Genomic DNA, 19,880 nt, shown 5'->3' with positions numbered 1-19,880 from the left:
CTGCACTGTCAGTGCAGTACAGCATAAGGGAGGAGCTGCACTGCACCATCAATAATCAAGCTACCTGTTGTGGAAATAGAGCCCACAGCCTTCTGCACCAAAAGTGAACATGCTCCCTGTTGTGCCACTGATGCACCATGAAGAGATTGATGCTTGCTCAGGTAGATACATCTGCTAGCCAGATTTCTGGCCTCATGTTGAGCTTGGTCTTGGAACTTGTGGTTATGATAAGAATTCTGGTGGTGGAGCCTGTCTCTTGTTTTTGCTCCTCCCTGGTTCAGTTCCTCCCTGATCTTAGACTGGTTTAGTGCAGGAATCTTAGCGTACTCATCCAGACTCATCATATTTCATTTTGTCATATCTTGTTTTGCACTGGTATTTGCAGTACTGCAATGTTAATGATGTGGAGGAGACTGTATCATCTGTCATAGGGTATTCATGGTTACCCTTGACATTTTGTTCACTAGATACTTTAGCCCATGAGATCCCTGGTGTCACCTACAGAATCACTAACTGATGAGGACTTAGAAAACATTAGCATTAAGTGGCATTACTCTAGTCTTCTTGTGAATGACCTTGCCCTGAATAATCATTTTTCTTTCTGTCAGGCAGACATCTCTCTCCAAAGAAGTATTTGTGCTTGTTCCAAGAAATCTCTGGAGTGGCAAATTATCCAACTGCACTTTTCTGAGTTTTTGGGAACCTGCAGTGCAGTTTGCCTGGCCATTTGAAAGGTTTTGTCCTCTAAAGAATGTGATTTGGCAGATTGTTTTTTTTTCTTTTGTTTGTTTTTGTTTTTTGGGTAAATCAGGAGTCATACACGTCACTCCAACAGGACATGGAGATTGCCTTTCAAGGTGTCTGCTGTTTTTGACTTGGCCTGAGTTTCAGGAGGTCAGTTAGGATGATTTTCACACTCGGTTTTCCTCCACATGCTGTATTTTACTAGGACCGATTTGAATTCTGCTTTCATGGGATACCTAGAGAAGAGCATCATGGCTGAATTCCTGTGCACCCAAGGGTTTCATAGTAGGCCCATTATTTATTTGTTTATGTATTTGCTACATCTATGGGAAATTTATCAAAGGAAAGGCTTTTAATATCGTTTTGCTAACAAGCCTATGCTAACATTGCCTATGTCACAAGATGGGTCGCAAACTGGCTCAAAGACAGAACCCACAGAGTGAGAGTTGCTGGAGCCATGTCAGACTCGAAACCGGTCACAAGTGGCATCCCACAGGGTTCTGTCCTGGGACCACTCTTGTTCGGTATATACTTTTCTGAGGTACAGGCAAACGTGGGAGGACTATGGCTCACCAAGTTCGCAGACGACTGCAAACTGGGCGCCATAATCAACTCTCCAGCTGACACAAACATCCTTCAAAAAGGTCTCACAGAGACAGATAACTGGTGCCAGCGCCATGGTTTAAAGCTAAATACCAAAAAATGTATAGTCATACCCTTTGGCAAAAACAATGTGCCCACAAATTACCACATAGGCGAAAACCCATTAAGTACAGAGAAAGTTATTAGGGACCTGGGGATCCAAGTTGATAGCAATCTCTCCTTTGAAAACCACATTGCCAAAGTGGTTAGAAAGACCTTCTACATAGCCCACCTCATCACGAAGGGTTTCACATCTAGATCAAGAGAGGTAATCGTGCCCCTTTATTCATCCCTCATCAGGCCCATCATAGAATACAATGCCCCTTTTGGGATGTACCTTACCTGACACCTGCAGCAATTAGAAAGACCCCAAAAGTATCTCACCAAGAGGATCAAGGGTCTCAAATAGATGCCATATGCTGCTCGGTTAAAAAAACTCCTACTCAGTTGCATACCGCCTACTTCGAGGCGATCTATGCCTGACATACAAAGCTATGTCAAATCCAGAATTAATGGACATGCTCTACCTCAGTAAATCTAAATCCCTTAGAGCCACACACTCGAGGGACTTGAACCTCAGCACAGAAATAAATAGAACTTGCTGGAGGGACAGGTTCATAACCCAGAGGCTCCCTTCGCTCTGGAATAGAATTCCAGTTCATGTGAGGCAGAGCACCTCACTGAATCTCTTCAAGAAGAATCTCGATAAGTGGATGGGGGATCGTAGGTTTGTCCCAGGGATTACTCCCGTGTCACTATTAGACAGAGGCACAGTAAACTAAACCTTAAAAAGGGCACAGTATACTCAAATCAAGGGGTGGCGTAAGCCATACAGAATCGGGCTAGGCTTATAATTGCCCCAGGGCAGATAGCCTAGTATGAACCTATGAACCTAAATATAGCTCTGCCTTTTCTTGTCTCAAAAATCTGTGCCTAATGTTAGCAAATTAACTAAGGATCTGAGTGCATCTACTGTAGTGTGATTGCAAATCACCAGACAGTTTTCAGGGCTGTACATGCTACATTCTTGGATTCATCTGCCCCAATTGTGTCCCTTAATATTGTGGTGACAAAGTGGAATTCATGGTGAAGGCATGAATTGTAGATGTTGTTTTTGATGAAAAGCTGACCTTAGATAATTGGGTATTTAGCTTTAACAGGTTTTCCCTCAGGAACATCATCCAGATCAAGCACCTTATTCCATCCACAAATCCTTCTGTGGTGGTTCATCCGTAGCATCCTCTCAGCTGGATGTCAGGATTTTAGGCTGGAAGATTGACTCAACTAATGGGTAGTATAAACCTCTGTGGTCCAACTACTAAATGGCTTATCAGCTTTGTGTAAATATCCCTAACTGCCTATTTGTCAGGAAAATTATCTTTACAGTTCTATTGTTGGTCCTGGCTATCCTGCATTATCTGAGCCTTCTCTATTACGAGAGGTACTTACATGGTGATAGTCGACCTTTCATTGCGTTTGGACACCCACCCACCAAATGGTTCTAATAGTCTGGCATGAATCTGCTAGCTTTTGAACCTTTGCATATCAACAGCCACGCCTCTGGAATATTCTATGCAGGTGGCAGAAGGAGGCCACCACTGTGAGTGGGTTGATGTGCTTCTTTGAGAACAATTTATCTGACATGCCTTAGAACCCAAGGAAGGATGAAGCAGCGAGGCCGTTTGCCCTGGGTTCTGACTTCTAAGTCGTGACAGTCAGCATATTATTTATCTATTTCGCACAAAAAAATTGTTTACTTGTGTTATTTATTTTTTATTCCTAGTTTGTTCATGTTCTCTTACCTCCTTCTGTACATAAAAACACATCCATACATTCTGTGTAACATAACTACTACCCTAAAATAACTGGCTGCCGTTCAATTGGACGATAAGTGTCCTCATGTCAACAATGCACCTAAGATGTTCTTTCACGAGGCTTACTGGTGGTGGAGTTGTGATGTTGATGTAAGTCAATGATGGTGGGTGGTAGTTGCATTGCACTCGTTTTGTTTGGTGGAAAGTAATTATTGTATAGTCTGTTATGTACTTTTTAATAGATTTGGACAGAGATGTAAGAGAAAAACATATATTTAACTTTGTGCAGCTGGGCTCAAAATAAGTGGAGAATTTAGTTCTGACATCATTATACTAGGTTACTTTCTGCAGCCTCCCCTTAGAATGCACCAAAGTGCATGATTTAATCATGGTGGCCACACCCAATCTAGTATGTATGATGGTGCCTTTGGCTACAGATGGGAAGTACAGTAAAAGAAAAAAAAAATGCATGGTGCTGTTTTTATGAAACTAAGTTGCTTACAGTTTACTGAGTTCAGCGATGTGTTAATAAGTGCTGCCATATCCTTTTCTCAATCAGGTTTTTGTCATAATAAATCTTCTCTTCAACTTCAGCAACAGCAAAAGAAATCCTCTCCTGAGTTTAATTCCAGGCCATAGACACAAGAAACCCAGAGGAGCTTGTTGAACTCCACAAGTCTGCTCCATGCTGAACCACTGATTGAGGAACTCACTTCCTCATTCTAGCCTTCTAGATTACTTCCTTTTATGCAAACACTAAATAGGTGGCTGATGTCTCATTACTAATGCATTCAATTACCTTTCAACCTTAGTGTGCAAACTTTCCAAACATAAGACACACTTAAAAGTATAGTTCCTATACTCGTACCATACACAAGATGTTATGAGACACAGACACACGTACGCACACATACATGTGAACACACACACACACGCACACACGCACACACGCACACGCACGCACACACACACACACACACACACACACACACACACACACACACACACACACACACACACACACACACACACACACACACACACACACACACACACAATGCTGTTTGCAGGCAATAAAACAATAAGGATAGAAAGAAACATGGTAATTGTTGTGGTCAGACCCAGTAGTTCTGCAGTACTGCTTTTATTCTTTGTGTTGCTTGAGAGATGATATTGGGGCATCATGGTGTGACAACAACTTTGGGGCAGAAGAATTTTTTGTATGCATCAAACATTTCATCCCTCCAAGATAGGAGAATGCTTAAAAGTGAGACACCCACCCATATGTCACAAGATGGGTTTGCAAACTGGCTCATTTGACACCCACATTGCCTATACTCTCCGTGCTGCCCACTCCAGTACCCTGGCTCAGATTCAACCCCCATTTGCTGGTGTTACACTTATGACTTTAACCCTCAACACTTGAGAACCAGTGTTGACCAAAAATACTTTAGCAGAAAAAAATACAATTGATCATAATTTCTTGTATACTGCTCAGAAAACCAGATGCATAAACTGCATCTGCAAACAGGGGATATCATAACAGTGTGTGTGTGTGTGTGTGTGTGTGTGTGTGTGTGTGTGTGTGTGTGTGTGTGTGTGTGTGTGTGGTTTCTGTTTAGGAAATATGGATGCCTTATAAAATAAAGTCTTTATGTTTCAGAGAAACATGTTTGGTATCATAGTTTTACACTTAAAAACATACAGTTCTACATATATTTTATATATTTTAGTGACTACAAGAAAAGGTGTTTTATAAGCACTGTAGTTATTAAATGCATCAAATGCCTAATGCCATTTGTAGTGTAAAACTAATTATTATCACTTCCACATGTCATATTTCTTCCCATGTTTACTCTATAAAACACACAATCCATTTTTGTGTTGATCTTAGCTATTAGTAGATTGTGAAAGATTCCTGTGTATATGCATATGAACTCAAATAATAGGTAGGTACTAGGCTACTGGCCCTAGGGCCTATATATAAGCCTAGCCAAAAAAGTTCCCTGGCTTTCGCCACCCAAGAAGGTTATTTTCCTGCGCCTCTGTCGATCAGAGCCACAGAGGTGATCCCTGGGGTGAATTTCCTATTTCTCATCCAATTGTTTAGATTACTACTAGGCTAACTGCCATTGTGGGCTATTTTAAGCCTAGCCAGTTACCCCATTTGAGAATCAAACCCTGCACCTTGTATTTCCAAGGTGCAAAGCATCTCTTCTCTAAAGTTAGGCAACACAAGATGTGTTGTGTTTAGATATATTTAAAAAATGCAACATGACTCAGTTACTCTTTCCCACAGAGCCTATGTTAACTAGAACTATAATCATAACTGAACGTACTAGGTCCTGATTTAGAACAAAATATGCAGATGTATAAGGCTATGCTCTAGTTCACGACCATAACCTTATTAAGGTGAAGGGGCTTGTGTGTTCTAGTAAAGTGATGAGGTATACATGGTAGGGGAACACAAGATGGGCAGGTTCAGATTAGATGTGGTCCAATGGAGAAGGCAATGACAATCCACTGCAGTATTTTGAAAAGAAAACCCTATGGAGAAAAACAACCATGTGCTAAAGTCCTTGAGCTCACAAAGTCTGACTTGATGAAATGCCTAAATAATAACAACAACAACAGTTAGTTAAGCTCAGACAGCTTAGCTATTAGGACACTGAGTATCACATCACAGATGGTTCATCCATTAGCGATGAAAAGAAAAATGTCAGTTCCACAAAAACCGTTGTACTGACTTTCCTAAAATCTTCTGCAGTCAGGCAATGGACAAAAAAACTCTAATTGCTGTACACCTTGAACGTGTGTTTTGAAGACACAAAGCAGTTTTGCTAGTTCTCAATGGTAGAAGTCTAAACCTCAAAATGCACTCTCTTGAGGCACTCATAAAAATGGAGAACATCGATATCTGTGCAGTAACCGAGACCTGGTTCAAGGCTCAAGGGAGCACCCCTGCAATACCAGGCTACAACTCTTACCACACATTTTGGCCACCAAACCAGGACCGAAACACTAAAAGTGAAGGAGTGTCCATATTCACCAAGGATATTGACACCACCAGGCTAGTTGCCCAACACAATGCGTCTGAAATTCTCCAGGTGCAACTAACACTAGGTAAGACTGCAATCCAAATTGTAGCTTGCTACAGATCCCCAACCATGCCCCAAGATTCTCACTACACCTTTCTAAACATACTAGAAAATATTAAGCTACAACCAAACACCCTAATACTGGGTGATTTCAATTACCCTGCCATTAACTGGAAAAAACTACTCATGTACCAACACCTTTGCCCAACAGTTCTTGGAATTCATAAATTCCAATGCCCTGGATCAACTAATCCATAAATCCCATCAAGGGCTCCAATATCCTAGATATGGTCATTACCAACATGGGAAATCGATGCTTCACACCTATGGTCACCCCCTCGTTTGTCAGGTCTGACCATAAGCTAATCACTCTTGACATCCACATCCCTCTCCCACCCCCCAGTACGGAAACCTCCGTAAAAACTTCTCCAAAGCCAACTTTATGCTACTCAAGTCAGAAGTGACAAACTTCATGACACCCATGCAGATGAGAACTGAAAGTTTGACTGCTAAATCCTACACTAAGGCACTGTATGAGCACATCCACTCATGCATGAATCGTGCCATCCCAAATAGAACCAAGACGCTCTCCTCCAAAAAAGGAAGCCAATCTGGTGGTCCCCTGCCATAAACAAACTTTACAACAAAAGGAAGAAACTGTTGCAGAAAAGAAAACCCCAGGATGCAAAAAACTCCCTTACCAGCCTCAGTAAGAAGCTGAGATCCCTCATAAAATCCTCCAAAGCTAGTTACGAAAATAAAAGTGCCAGATTCCAAAGACAACTACAAGGCATTCTATGGCTATGTCAAGAATCTAAATGGCTATGCTCAGATCTGCTTTGAGCTACAACAGAATGACATTAAATATACTGATCCCAAGGATATTGCCAATATCCTGGCAGATCGATTCAGTGCCAACTTCATCCCCCTCTCACCCCCTAAACAGCCCATCTCAATACCAAAAGATTGCCAAATTCCAGTAATAACGACCACACAGGTAAAAAACACACTCTCCAAAGCTAAGAATACAGCATCCAGGGGACCAAATGACATCCCGGGCTGTGTACTACATGAACTACAAAATGAACTGGCACCTCACCTAAGTGTCATGTTTAAACATAGCCTCACCTCAGGCTTCGTGCCCACTGAGTGGTGCACAGCTACAGTTATCCCACTTCACAAGGGGGGATCCACCTTGGATCCTGGGAACTACCACCCCATTAGTCTGACAAGCCTGATCTGCAAGGCCATGGAACATATTATCATGGAACATATAAATAAAGGCATTGGCAACCTTCAAACACTGGACCCCACACAGTTTGGGTTCGTGAAGGGCCAATCTTGTCTCCTGAACCTGACTGACTTCTTCGAATCAGACGAGGGTAAGGCCATCCACACAACCTATCTGGACCTCACCAAGGCCTTCGATACCATCCCCCACTCTGGAATCATAGATAAACTTACTAAGCTGGGCATTAATCCCTACAACACTCGATGGGTTGCCAACTGGCTTACCAACAGACCCCACACTGTAAAAGTAGCCAACTCCAAATCCAGCTCCAGACAAGTGATAAGTGGAGTACCTCAGGGTTCAGTCCTGGGACCGCTGTTGTTTGTCATCTACTTCTCTGAAGTACAGGCTAACACTAAGGGACTCTGGCTAACCAAATTCACAGATGACTGCAAAGTGGGAGCCATTATTGAATCCCCAAATGATGTGGATATTCTACAAAAGGGCCTTACAGAAACAGATGCTTGGTGGCAGAGCCATGGGCTCAAGCTCAATGCCAAGAAATGTACAGTTATCCCCTTTGGGAAAAAACATGTACTCATGAATTACCACTTAGGTGGCAGTACACTAAACACCGAAAATGTAATAAGAGGGGACACAGGTGGACAGTGGTCTCACCTTCGATAACCACATCACCACAACAGTCAGGAAATCCTTCTATGTGGCACACCTCATCACTAAGGGCTTTTCATCCAGAAAAAAGGAGGTCATTGTCCCACTGTACTCATCCCTCATTAGACCCATTATAGAATGCAATGCCCTGTTTGGTATGTACCTCTCAAGACATCTGCAACAACTGGAAAGGCCACAGAAATACCTCACAAAAAGAATCACAGGCCTAAAGCAGATGCTCTATGCTGACCATCTAAAAAAAACTCCAGCTATACTGTGTCACATAGTGTCTACTCAGAGGCGATCTCTGCTTAACATACAAAGCCATGTCAAACCCAGAGCTGTTGGACATGCTAAATTTAAAGAAACCTTAGTCCCTCAGAGCCACATGCTTCGGGGATCTAAACCTTGTTATCACAATGAACAAGACATGCTGAAGGGATAGGTTCCTGACCCAGAGACTCCCCAGACTCTGGAATTGACTGCCCATACATGTCAAGTAGAGCACCTCTTTGCCCTCTTCAAAAGGAACCTTGACAATTGGGTGGGAGATAGGAAATTCACCCCGGGGATCACATCAGTTGCCTTGCTAGACAGGGGTCCAGGGAAGTAAATATTGTGGGAAGAAATAGCCAGGGAATTGTTATGCCTAGGCTTGTATAGGCCCTAGGGCTGATAGCCTAGTACCAACCTATGAACCTATGAACCTATAAGAGTTTTACTTGTAGTTCTTGTTAAATGAGGAATTTCTGCCTTGTAGTTGACACAACACACATAATGCTTAAAGAGTAAAAACTACCAAACTAAGCTAAATAAATATATGCAGTGCTGGCCTGAAGTCTGATGCATTAGAAAGTAATTTTTAATGTGGGGTGTCATATGCTGTATGAAAGACTAATCAACGGTAGCAACTTGCATAAAATAAAAACAATGCAAGACATACCTCAACTTGTATGTAGCGCTTTATGGACAGAGAGATAAAATTAAAGTGAAGGCTTGGAAAGATGATAGTCCTGTTGTCTTGTACTGTTGAAAATATTAAAGAATCCCACTGGGCCACTGGAGTTTATGCTTTGACAAAAAAAAACTCTAATTCTTTACTTGAGAACCTGGACTCACAAACTTCTGCCAGAGTTCGAATGCAATACATTTTATTGAGTTGAAGTGGTAATGTGCAGTTGCAGTACAGGCATTGCCCTAATTTGTGGGCTTAATAGCATTAAAACAGATGACATTTTGATTGCTACAGGTTGATCTAAACATATGCCAGCAGTTTGCCTATCATTAAGCCTGTAGCTGGTACACAAGGCCGCCTCATTAAATGCTGTAGAAAGCAAACTCTCTGAATAGAAGTAGTAGCTGAAACAGGCTGACTTATCCATGAATTGCTTCATCAAGACATGATGAAGTGACTTGGCATGCAGACGATGTTGTGATGTTCACACCTTAGACGGCGTTATTGTGCAGTGCAGTGATGTTGTAATGTGTAGGGGTGAAGCGGGCAAGAACTTACACCATGATGTACCTTATGTAACCACTCTGCAGCTTGTAGGGCATAAACATGTTTACATATGAGTTATGTCTACACGTGCGACCTTTAGCAAAATGCTAATTTGTTTTAATGAGGTGGCCTTGGGTACCAGATGCAGGCTGAATAGTAAGCAAAGAAACTGCTGGCATTTGTTTAAAAGGTTATTACCATTACTCATACTTTTAGTAACTATCTTACTTTTGCAATGTTCCTTCTGTTTCAGTACAACTTTGCACCAGCACCATCCACATTCACACTATTTGTCATTTTGCTTACCCTTTAATGATCGTCCGCACCAGGATTTACAGCTTAGTTACGTGAAAAAATATAGCACACAGGGAATTAGCAAAATGCTGCAGACTGTTCATGATAATGTTGTGTCACACAGCACCACTCCTCAGAGTGAGCAAAGTGGCAAATAGTGTGAATGTAGATGGTGCTGGTACTGGGAATTTAACACTCAGGGTACTGAATGACACCAGGAGCACAATTAGTAAGATGCAAACATGCTCACACAGAAGAGTTATGTCTACGTGAGACCTTTAGCAAAATGCAAAACTGTACAGAAAAAGAAGGAGCTTTGCAACAGTAAGATAGTTACCTCCAGTGTGGGTTATGGCCGTTAGCTTCTCAGGGAAGCTGTCATTCAGGTTAGCACTGATCCCACTGTGGCCCTTACATAAGATACAGTAGAAAGCATCTAGGAGGAAGCACTTCAGTCTGTGAAAAGGTCAGCTTATATTGTACTGAAAGCCATGGTCAGTGTCTGTTCAGAGTGGCAGCTTCCCTCCTCACCGTTAGAAAAATGGTATAAATGGCATATTAGCAGAGGGCATCCTATCCATACCCATGTCTATGATATTTGTCAACTACATGACACTGGATGGCCTTCTGACAGAATTATGGAAGTACTTCCTTTACCATCATTTAGAAAAGGATGTCTGTAACTTCACTCTGGAGTCCAGTAACAGCAATGTGAGGATCTGTCAGGAAGTGTACATTGGATTATGAAAAAACATTTGGGATGGATGTTCTGATGTTCTCTCAGCTCTAAATGGTGCATGGCATTATTATGGTTCCTACACAGAACTGCACTTCTAGCCTACACATTTGTATGTCTTAATGATGCTTATAAACATCACTAGCCTTTCAATAAACACATGCTGTTTGGGATCACTAACAGTTAAAAGCAGCCAGCATCATCATACCCTGTGACCCACAAGAAAGACCAGTGTAAAAGAAGCTTTAAAATACAAATATCTGAGTCTATAGCTCAATCCTACCCACTCTTTAACATTTGAAAGCTGTTGGCTAAGGTTCTGGTTGGTTTTAAGAATACAGATTAAAAATTTAATTTAAGGCTACCAGTTTGTGTCCCTGTGATCTTATACAATAGTCAGTCACAAGGAAATGTATTTATTTATTTGACATTTGTTTACTGCGATGTTCTGACTGGGTCTACATAACTAGTTTTCTGTGGAGGCCCAGGCAGAAAAGCTCCACATACAGTACAATACAAATACATTATAGTCCAAAAACAACACAAGTGACATGAGGAATACTATACAAAAATAAGTTCATGGAACATAAACTAGGTTACACGATGTACTACACATCTTGACAATTTTATAGTTATATCATTATAGACAATTTTAGTCATTCTAAAATTGTCGAAATGAAATAATTCAAACTATACCACTATGGAAAAACACAAAGAAAAAGAGAGATTATTTCCTTTACATAGGTAGCATTAAGGCACTAGGGAAATATTTTGCCAAAAGGTAACCAAAAATGTTAAATCATTTTCATTGTAAGCTACCTACCTATTACAGATCACTGACCCAAGCAACAAATACAACAAAAAATATTTTAACTAATGCTAGGAGTTTAAACAGCATTTATTTTACTGCTCTTATTATGTCTGGAAAGAATACATACTGCTGGTATTGAAACCTGTCTGAAAGCAGACTGTGTACATTATGTCTATACATCACTTTTTGTGTTATTAAATAAATTTAATAAAAAAGGAATAATATATACATTCAAAATTAATATTCTTACTTTCTTAAATAAAACTTTTCACCAGCTCAAAATGTCTAAAAATGCACATCTTAATCCTAGAGTCAGTTCAGGTAAAAAAAAAAAGAAGTTATGTCTTACCAAAACGTTCCATCTGTTTTGTTGATCTTCATTCATTTATTACATGTGGGTTTGGAACCGATCCCTGGTTCCAACTCAGCCGTTTACCAAGCCCGCGCCAGCCAGAAACTCTCAAGCTTAGTCTTTCCCATAGCGCCCCTCTCCATATTACTTCAGATCGGGTTTGCCTAGAAGACAGGACAGATTATAGAGAGAAACCAGAGGATTTCTCTGAGCAACTTCCTTATCAGGATTAAAGGACCATAAGCAAACCTCTAAGAGTCTTAGGAGGGGGAAGGTAGGAGGGATTGTAATGAATGAATGAAGATCTACAACACAGATGGAACATTATGGTAAGACATAACTTCTTTATCTGATGTTGTTAATCTTCATTCATTCCTTACATGTGGGACAGAGTCCCTAGCTACCTTGTTTCCTGGGAGGTCTTATGGAAGAATGTTCCTGAGTACCATTGAACCAAAAGCAGCTCTTCCCCTGGAGACCATGTCCAATTTGTAATGTGTGATAAAGGTATGAGAAGAGGCCCATGTTGCTGCTATGCAAATGTCATCCATGGAAGCCCTTGCATGGAAAGCTACAGAGGTTGACACTGACCTTGTGGAATGTGCCTTGATCTGAGAAGGAATAACAACTTTGTTATGATGGTATACATAGGTGATGCAGTCTCTTAGCCACTTAGATAAGGTAACCTTAGAAACTGATTTTCCCATTTTAGGATCAGAACAGGAAATTAATAGCTGTCACAGACTTTCTGATAGACTTTATCCGATCAAGGTAAAAGTGCAATTGTTTGTGGACATCGAGCAAATGCAAAGTGTACTCCCCTTTATTAGCAAAATTTGGAAAAAAAACTGGTAGGTCTATCGTTTGATTAAAAGTTAGGCCAGAAATCACTTTTGGTAAAAAAGAGGGATTTGTCCATAGGGCTACTCTGTCTTTATGAAAAAGTAGATATGGACAATTCACACACAAAACTTCTAGTTCTGAAAAACGTCTAGCTGAAGTAATGGCTACCATGAACAAGGTTTTCCAAGACAGGAATTTCATATCACAGTCGGCTGCAGGCTCAAAGGGGGAACTGGTTAAGGACTAGAGGACCAAGGTCAAATCCCAAGGCTACATTGGTTGCTTCAAAGGGGGCCTGATATGTAGGACTCCCTTCAGAAAAATTTTACATAGTCAAAGAGAAATTAGAGAGGAGCCATCAAACCCATTATGGTAGTTGGATATTGCAGACAGATGGACTTGGATTGAAGAGGCTGAAACTCCGGATTCAAGTAGGTTAGACAGTTATTCTAAGAATGTAGATATTTGTGTTGAAAAAGGACTTATTTCCTTTTTGTGACACCAGATAGAAAATCGCTTCCATTTACTAAAGTAAAGTCTCCTGGTGGATGGTCTATGAGAAGCCAGAAGTATATGACAGACAGGAGAGGATAGGTTACTTTGCCTGCCAATCAATGGAAGTGAAGAAACCAAGCTGTCAGCTTGAAGCTGACTATATGTGGGTGAATCAGACCCTGTGGATGTGATACCAGGTCTGGAGTTGGATCCAGAATCCAGGGTTGATGAATTTGGTGAGGCCATAGGAAGGGGAACTAAATTTGTAGAGGTCAGTAGGGGCCAATGAGGATTACTCTGCTTCTCAACCGAAGAGCCTTCTTCAGGAACTGTAGGATCAGAGGGAGTGGAGGATAAGCATAGAGGAGACCTGTGGGCCAATCGTGTAGGAGACCATCCCTCGGGGACTCCCCCTGTGGGGCAATTAGGGCAAAGTAGCTGCTGCATTTGTGATTTGCAGGGGAAGCGAACTGGTCACAGCAAGGCAGGCCCCAACAACTGAAAATTTCTGTTACCCCAGCAGGATTGAGGGACCATTTCTGAGGCAGGAGAATGCACCTGCTCAACTTGTCTGCAATCATGTTGGAATTCCCAGGAATGTGCATTGCTAGTAGAAAGCAATTGGAAACTATCACCCATTGCTAGATTCTCATGGCTTCTCAACACAACGGGTAGGATCTGGTTTCCCCCTGTTTGTTTATGTACCAGACTATGAGTATGTTGTCTAACTAAATGGCAATTGTTCCTGAAAGGAGGACAGAGTGGAATGCTTGCAACGTGAGGAGCACTGCCCTCAGTTCTAGAACACTGATATGCAAGTTGGCTTCTAAGGGTGACCAAGTATCTTGGACCATCTGTACCTGGTAATAGCCCCCCCACCAGAATAGGGAGGTGTCCATGGCCACTATGGCTCTGGGGTGTGAAGGGGAGAAAGGACGGTTCCATAGATTTTGGTCTGGCTGCATCCACCACAGGAGATCTTGCTTGCACTGGTCGGCTATCCTGATCTGGTAAGACATGAGTAGGTCCAAGGGAATAATAAAATCAAGACACCTCGCAGGTATGGTATGCATGGCCCAAACCATTAATCCATATAACACAAGAGGCCAGCATATGCAGCATAAAGACACTTTATTCAAATATATATATTAATTAAGGCATGTAATGCCACAAAAAGCACAATAAACAATTCAAACTGGTTTCGGCTATCCAGCCTTCATCAGTGAAAAGAAAATTTTTTATGCACAAAAATCTCATTAATATTTATAGATACCACCAACCAATGGGAACATGGTATAGTCCAGCCCTAAAGCTGGTTTAACAATGCTGTTAGTATAATAATGTTTAGCTAGTAATATCATCACCATAAAGAAATAGGAGCATATCTGAAACAATAAAAACTCCATAAGAATATATATTCTAACAAAATAACTAATAATCTTGATATTTAACATAGAAAATAATATACAAAATTGGAAAATACTGTCAACTGTATTCTGACCAAATAACATCCTATGAACAAACCACAAGGTCCCCAATGAGCCTATATAAATATATATGATGTTAATTTCCAATAATAAACAAATAATGGTATACCCTACCCCTGTCTCTACTGTATAACTAAACGTTTACAATTGTAGGTCATATGAAATCCAATATTGGTTGGAACATTCCAAGTTATATTCACCAGGACTTAACACTTTGCTTGTATGCATGGCAGAACATGTGCTTGACAAAAATGTTTTCTACTTTCAAGGGGAGTGCTACTGGCAACTTCAAGGTACTGCTATGGGGGCATCTTTTACCCCCATATATGCAGACTTGTTTATGGCATACTTTGAAGAATGCCTGATACATAACCCACTTCACAACATATATATGGTTGAAATTGACATCTGGCATAGATACCTCAATGATTGTTGGATGGTGTGGCGTGCAGACATGACATATTTGCAAGAGTTTGTGGAATATCTGAATGGTAACATTTGGGGTATAGTGTTTACTATAACATACAATACAAACATCATTGATTTTCTGGATGTTACGGTCTACAGGAATGATGACCACACCTTGAGTACAAAGACCTACAGGAAATATCCACAATATAACATCCTGCTCCATGCATCTAGCATGTATCCACGCCACACCATCCGTAATATACCGAAATCTCAATTCTTGAGGATTAAACGTATCAGTTCATCTCAGACAGACTTTGAGGAAGCAAAATTGGATCTCCAAAATAGATTTTTGCAAAGGGGATATCACAAGTCTGATATACTATCAGCTAGCATTTGGTCTGATAATCAAGATAGAAATATGTTACTAGAGTACAAGCAACATCAAACCACAGATGTCAAGTCCCCATTGAGGTTTGTCACCACATATGGCAAAAACCATAATGTAATCAGAAACATCTTGGATTCCAACTAGAATATATTATTAACAAACAAACAACTTAGAAAGATTTTGGGCCCCAAATGTCAGTTTTCCTATAGACAGGGCAAAACTTTAGGAACCCTGTTCTCACATTACAAGAACCATTTATAAACAGATGACTATGACTGGGGACCAACTTTGGGTACTTTTCCATGTGGCCACTGTGGTTCTTGTAACCAAGTAAGTAAATTAAAACAATTCACCAGTGCCAACACGAGTAGAGTTTATGATCTTAGAGTGTTTGGTAATTGCGGTAGCAGTTGGGTCATATATTTAGCAACATGTCAATGCTCAGCATTTTATGTGGGTCCGACATCTAGATCACTCAGTATCAGGATGAGTGAACACAAAAGTGATATCAAAAATAAAAAGGAGACCAATGCTCTGTACAGACACACCTTAAAACATAATAATGCTAGATTTATGTTCATGATCAGAGATAAAATTACTGGAGACAGAAGTAATCAACAGGGTTGGCATAGCATTTTGAACCACAAAGAAAAATACTGGATACTTCATCTTGGGGCATTATTTCCCCCCGGCCTTAATGACCACCTATAATTGGGATTAATAGATTGTTGGAATTGCAGTATTGGTGTTATGATTGGGAAAAACATACTCCAACCAGTTAGGTATTTTGTTAATTATGGATAATATAGGTTTGTTAACCATATGTCCAGTTAAGTAAATAACATGATTTTGGTTGTATGTCCCCACATCATTATAGGTTACACTAAGTTTTATTAGTTTATATTAGTGCCAGGCTAAAGATGATGGCTGTATATTTAAGGACATTTGTTGTTACTAGATGTTGTTTGATTGCAATTTTGATTTATCTATTAAACAGTCTATTGCATCCAGCTATAAGTCATTAAACTATTTTTATATAACTTTGTGTTACTGATAATGGGACTGCCTATACATGTGGGGAATTTCCTTTATAACATATGAATTTATTTAAATGGTATCTGTGCATTCGGTTGGTGTATTTTCTATATTCATATGACCTACAATTGTAAACATTTAGTTATACAGTAGTAGTTATACAGTAGAAACAGGGGTAGGGTATACCATTATTTGTTTATTATTGGAAATTAACATCATATATATTTATATAGGCTCATTGGGGACCTTGTGGTTTGTTCATAGGATGTTATTTGGTCAGAATACAGTTGACAGTATTTTCCAATTTTGCACCCCCAAACAATACACACATGCAACATGGCTGTCTACATTTGGCATTTTTCTACCACATTTAACACATCTCTTAAAGACAGCGTTTTTTTCTCTGACATATTGAGGAATTCAACAACAACAACAACCCAAGAACACTAACTGGGAAAATATCAACTTCAATTTTTTTTTCGGGAAGAAAAAGAAAGGTGTAAATACCAGCAATGGTAAAGGAAATACCTAGATGGTTAAAAGGAGAAAAAAGTTCCAACAATGGTATGAAGAATACCAAACTGGCAGAAAGGGAAAAATTGGAGGGACACCAAGAAAAAAGGCTTCAACAGGAAGAAAAAGAGCGGCTAGCAAAAACTTTCTGGCATGTCTTATTATGGGTCCTATTATACAATTGAAGACGCAATCTTTTGAATGCATCTTGATCGAACTTGAAAGCACGAAACATCAAAATAGCGAAATGGCATATAAGTGATTTCTTTCCCTGGGAAAGAAATCTCTTGGCCACCTCCGTTACTTTGCCATTTTCCTCAATGTAGTGAGATCTCAGAGTTGGTATATTTAAGTAGGGGGGTGTGGGGGATGAAGCCCCCCACTTTATGTAATGTTTTGAAGTTTTTATTTTTATTTTGTGGAACAGTGACTTTTTTCCCTGGGGGAAAAAAATCTCTGTTCCAAGTGTTCGGGATTGCAAGCTTTCGCTTACACGGGGTCGATAAATCAGCATTCGCTTTTTTAAGCATTTCCTGATTTAATATACCCTTATATTGTACATTTCAAACAGATCTGAGGTAATGTGGAGAGGGGCACCATGGGAAAGATTTAGCTTGAGATTTTCTGGCTGGCGTGGGCTTGGAAAAACATCCGAGTCGGAACCAAGGATCAGTTCCAAACACACATGTAAGTAATGAATGAAGATTAACAACATCAGATTGAAGATTAACAACATTAGATCAAAGTTTCCAAAAGTAAACTTGTTCTCCATATAAATAACAAATGGGTCACTTCTTTTACTCTTCTGAATACTATCTTTAGTGAAATCTTTCCTTTGGGTTCTACTCACACTCACACTTACACCTCCCTACCCTTACCTACACATACAATGTACAAAAACACACACAAACATTCACTCACCTGCAACTTCAGGCACCATAACACTATGGAATTTCAGTAATTTGAGATTATGAAGTGTAACCAGATATATATGTATTAGAAGGTTCTTGACATAATCAAACTACATAATCAAACTGATAACTGTATTATAATATTGGATTATACTCCTAACATAATAATTAATAAAACGTTGAAGGACCTTTAGATCAGAGCTTTGTTTCTGATCAGTGGAAATAATCTGTCATAATGCAATTTGTAAAGGAGATGACAGAAACAATTGTCTAGTTTTTCACCTGTAAGACTTACACTGATGTTAGGAAAATCTTTTAACCATATTTCACTGATAATTATACCTCAAAACTAACATAAATAAAGACAGTTTTATGAATTTTACATTGTATCCTTCTAACTTAACCACATCCACACAAGCATTAATTGGTGCATTATTAGGGTTCTCTCTGGTAACCATTTGAAATGTCAAGGCCCGCTAGAGCAAGTCCCAAAATATGGAGATTGAATGTCTGAAAGATCAAACTTACATGTACTTAGTCGGAGATGGCATTTCTCAGAATATTCCATTTTCTCTGAGGCATGTCAATCTTGAAGTTGGTATATATAAGCTCGGTGGTCTGGGGAGCTTGCTCCCCACATGCTGGGGTGCAGGGGGAGCTTCTCCCTCTCCCTGCAAAGATAAGTTTTAAAGAGAAGACTAATTTTCTAAATTCACACTTCTCTTGCATTTTTGGTCTTTTTTGATCTTGTCGGCACTCAGTATTTCGAGTGCTGACATATCATTAAGGAGCCCTTCCTCTAAGTGTTTTTATTTAAATTTATGAAAGCATTTTGATAGTATCCTATCACTGATGATCTATAAATATTCATTTTTCCTGCCACCATAATAGAGCTCTTTATGTTGCTAACATTAAGACCAGTTTTTAATGACTCAAAATGTGATAAATGGATTGTCCAGCTCTTGCCCAGTCAGAGACCAAATGGGCCATGAGGTCTTCCTGTCTAGGGACCGCATGGGATAATATTTGCTTCAGAGGAGGAATGGATTGGTCAGCAGAATGCTAGAGGACCTGGAGGCCATGAAGTGGAGGCTAAAATATATCTTTCTGGGTTAACAATATTAATTGTAAAGCAAGCGGCCAGCAGGACAGGCAGCAGCATAAAATCACTCTTGCTTTAATCAGCAGTAAATCCATAATACATCCACAGCAGAAAACAATAAAAACACAGTCCAACCTTTTTAGCTCTAAAATACTGTAAAGATAAGGGCTTTCATATAAAAATAAATATCGGGACTTCAGATAACTATTCAAGCTAAATGCGGAATTTAAATACCCCACTTGAATAGTCATGTGAGCAGCAAAAACATTAAAAGCTTCTTAAAGTGCCAGTGCCTTTTAGCTTAAAAAACATTTATAAAAAAGTTATATGAAGATAAAACCTTACTGTTCTATTATAACAAATCTGAAGTCATGATCTGGGAATTCCATTATGTGTTTAGTTAAGGCATTATTAGACCTGTTTTATGGATGTCATTGATATGTTCATAAATTCTCTCTCTTAACATCCATTCAGTCTTGTCAGTATATATTTATATTATTATATTTATATTATAATATAAAAAGTTCTTCAGAAACAAAGCGGTGGTCCTTGGCAGCTTCATCTTGAGAAACAGGAGCTTTACTGGCAACTTGTTCTTCAAGTGGATTGTTGGCCAGGGCTAAATGAAAATATTTCTTGAAGTTAAAATCTCTTGCAAGATAAGGTTTTATTTTCATATTATTTTTTTATAAAATGCTTTTTAGGCTGGAAGGCATTGGCACTTTAAGAAGCTCAACCTTTTTGCTGCTCACATGACTAATCGTGAGGCATTTAAATTTCGCATTTAGCTTGAGTAGTTA

The 19,880-nt window shown here is 39.8% G+C and overlaps 1 protein-coding gene across 1 annotated transcript in view; it reads right to left on the bottom strand.

Annotated features, from left to right (window-relative positions):
* LOC122814499 (myeloperoxidase-like) overlaps positions 1 to 19,880 on the bottom strand; it is a 261,987-nt gene that overhangs the window by 36,003 nt on the left and 206,104 nt on the right. The window lies entirely within an intron of this gene.

The sequence above is a fragment of the Protopterus annectens genome, chromosome 10.part0, assembly GCF_019279795.1.
Source record: "Protopterus annectens isolate FY-2018-M chromosome 10.part0, PAN1.0, whole genome shotgun sequence".
Classification (NCBI taxonomy): Eukaryota; Metazoa; Chordata; order Ceratodontiformes; family Protopteridae; genus Protopterus; species Protopterus annectens.
The sequence above is the reverse complement of the archived record's forward strand: the minus strand, read 5'-3'. Positions and strand labels throughout refer to the sequence as shown.